Raw genomic sequence first — 3,526 nt, 5'->3', positions numbered from 1 at the left:
TAAATGGATACAAAAACAAGACCTGTATATATGCTGTCTACAAGAGACCCACTTCAGACCTAGGGACACATACAGATTGAAAGTGAGGGGATGCAAAAACATATTCCACGCAAATCGAAATCGAAAGAAAGCTGGAGTAGCAATTCTCATATCATACAAAATAGACTTTAAAATAAAGACTATTACAAGAAACAAAGAAGGACACTACATAATGATCAAATGATCAATCCAAGAAGAAGATATAACAATTATAAATATTTATGCACCCAACATAGGAGCACCTCAATACATAGCTAACAGCCATAAAAAGGGAAATCAACAGTAACAAAATCATAGTAAGGGACTTTAACACCCCACTTTCACCAATGGAAAGATCATCCAAAATGAAAATACATAACGAAACACAAGCATTAAATGTTACATTAAACAAGATGGACTTAACTGATATTTATAGGACATTCCATCCAAAAGCAATAGAATACACTTTCTTCTCAGGTGCTCATGGAACATTCTCCAGGGTAGATCATATCTTGGGTCACAAATCAAGCCTTGGTAAACTTAAGAAAATTAAAATCATATCAAGTATCTTTTCCGACCACAACAATATGAGACTAGATATCGATTACAGGGAAAAAACCTGTAAAAAATACAAACACATGGAGGCTAAACAATACACTGCTTAATAACCAAGAGATCACTGAAGAAATAAAAAAACACCTAGAAACAAATGACAATGAAAACACGACAACCCAAAACCAGTGGGATGCAGCAAAAGCAGTTCTAAGAGGGAAGTTTATAGCAATACAATCCTACCTCAAGAAACAAGAAACATCTCAAATAAACAACCTAACCTTTCATGTAAAGCAATTAGAGAAAGAAGAACAAAAAACGCCCAAAGTTAGGAGAAGGAAAGAAATCATAAAGATCAGATCAGAAATAAATGAAAAAGAAATGAAGGAAACAATAGCAAAAATCAGTAAAGCTAAAAGCTGGTTCTTTGAGAAGAAAAACTAAATTGATAAACCATTAGCCAGACTCATCAAGCAAAAAAGGGAGAAGACTCAAATCAATAGAATTAGAAGTGAAAAAGAAGTAACAACTGACACTGCAGAAATACAAAGGATCATGAGAGATTACTACAAGCAATTATATGCCAATAAAATGGACAACCTGGAAGAAATGGACAAATTCTTAGAAAAGCACAACCGTCTGAGACTGAACCACAAAGAAATAGAAAATATAAACAGACCAAATACAAGCACTGAAACTGAGACTGTGATTAAAAATCTTCCAACAAACAAAAGCCCAGGACCAGATGGCTTCACAGGCGAATTCTATCAAACATTTAGAGAAGAGCTAACACCTATCCTTCTCAAACTCTACCAAAATATAGCAGATGGAGAAACACTCTCAAACTCATCCTATGAGGTCACCATCACCCTGATACCAAAACCAGACAAAGATGTCACAAAGAAAGAAAACTACAGGCCGATATCACTGATGAACATAGACGCAAAGATCCTCAACAAAATACAAGCAAACAGACTCCAACAGCACATTAAAAGGATCATACACCATGATCAAGTGGGGTTTATCCCAGGAATGCAAGGATTCTTCAGTATACACAAATCTATCAATGTGATAAACCATATTAACAAATTGAAGGAGAAAAACCATATGATCATCTCAATAGATGCAGAAAAGCTTTTGACAAAATTCAACACCCATTTATGATAAAAAACCCTCCAGAAAGTAGGCATAGAGGGAACGTACCTCAACATAATAAAGGTCACATATGACAAACACACAGCCAAAATCATTCTCAATGGTGAAAAACAGAAACCATTTCCACTAAGATCAGGAACAAGACAAGGTTGTCCACTCTCACCACTATTATTCAAAATAGTTTTGGAAGTTTTAGCCACAGCAATCAGAGAAGAAAAAGAAAGAAAAGGAATCCAAATCAGGAAAGAAAAAGTAAAGCCGTCACTTTTTGCAGATGACATACTATACATAGAGAATCCTAAAGATGCTAACAGAAAACACTAGAGCTAATCAATGAATTTGGTATAGTAGCAGGATACAAAATTAATGCACAGAAATCTCTTGCATTCCTATAAACTAATGATGAAAAATCTGAAAGGAAAATTAAGGTAACACTCCCATTTACCACTGCAACAGAAAGAATAAAATACCTAGGAATAAATCTACCTAAGGAAACAGAAGACCTGTATGCAGAAAACTATAAGACACTGATGAAAGAAATTAAAGATGATACAAACAGATGGGGAGATATACCATAGTCTCGGATTGGAAGAATCAAGATTGTGAAAATGACTATACTACCCAAAGCAATCTTCAATGCAATCCCTATCAAACTACCAACGGCAATTTTCACAGAACTAGAACAAAAAATTTCACAATTTGTATGGAAACACAAAAGACCCCAAATGGCCAAAGCAATCTTGAGAAAGAAAAACGGAGCTGGAAGAATCAGGCTCCTGGACTTCAGACCATACTACAAAGCTACAGTAATCAAGACAGTATGGTACTGGCACAAAAAGAGAAATATAGATCAATGGAACAGGATAGAAAGCCCAGAGGTAAACCCACGCACATATGGTCACCTTAATTTTGATAAAGGAGGCAAGAATATACAATGGAGAAAAGACAGCCTCTTCAATAAGTGGTGCTGGGAAAACTGGACAGCTACATGTAAAAGAATGAAATTAGAACACTCCCTAACACCATACACAAAAATAAACTCAAAATGGATTAAAGACCTAAATGTAAGCCAGACACTATCAAACTCTTAGAGGAAAACATAGGCAGAACACTCTATGACATAAATCACAGCAAGATCCTTTTTGACCCACCTCCTAGAGAAATGGAAATAAAAACAAAAACAAGAAAATGGGACCTAATGAAACTTAAAAGCTTTTGCACAGCAAGGGAAACCATAAACAAGACGAAAAGACAACCCTCAGAATGGGAGAAAATATTTGTAACTGAAGCAACTGCCAAAGGATTAATCTCCGAAATTTACAAGCAGCTCATTCAGCTCAATATCAAAAAAACAAACAACCCAATACAAAAACGGGCAGAAGACTAAATAAACATTTCTCCAGAGAAGATATACAGATTGCCAACAAACACATGAAAGGATGCTCAACATCACTAATCATTAGAGAAATGCAAATCAAAACTACAATGAGGTATCACCTCACACCGGTCAGAATGGTCACCATCAAGAAATCTACAAACAATAAATGCTGGAGAGGGTGTGGAGAAAAGGGAACCGTCTTGCACTGTTGGTGGGAATGTAAATTGATACAGCCACTATGGAGAACAGTATGGAGGTTCCTTAAAAAACTACAAATAGAACTACCATATGACCCAGCAATCTCACTCCTGGGAATATACCCTGAGAAAACCATAATTCAAAATGAGTCATGTACCACAATGTTCATTGCAGCTCCATTTACCATGGCCAGGACATGGAAGCAACCTAAATGTCCATCGACAG

The sequence above is a fragment of the Phocoena sinus genome, chromosome 13 (genome assembly GCF_008692025.1).
Source record: "Phocoena sinus isolate mPhoSin1 chromosome 13, mPhoSin1.pri, whole genome shotgun sequence".
NCBI lineage: Eukaryota > Metazoa > Chordata > Mammalia > Artiodactyla > Phocoenidae > Phocoena > Phocoena sinus.
Note: the sequence above shows the minus strand (reverse complement) of the source record.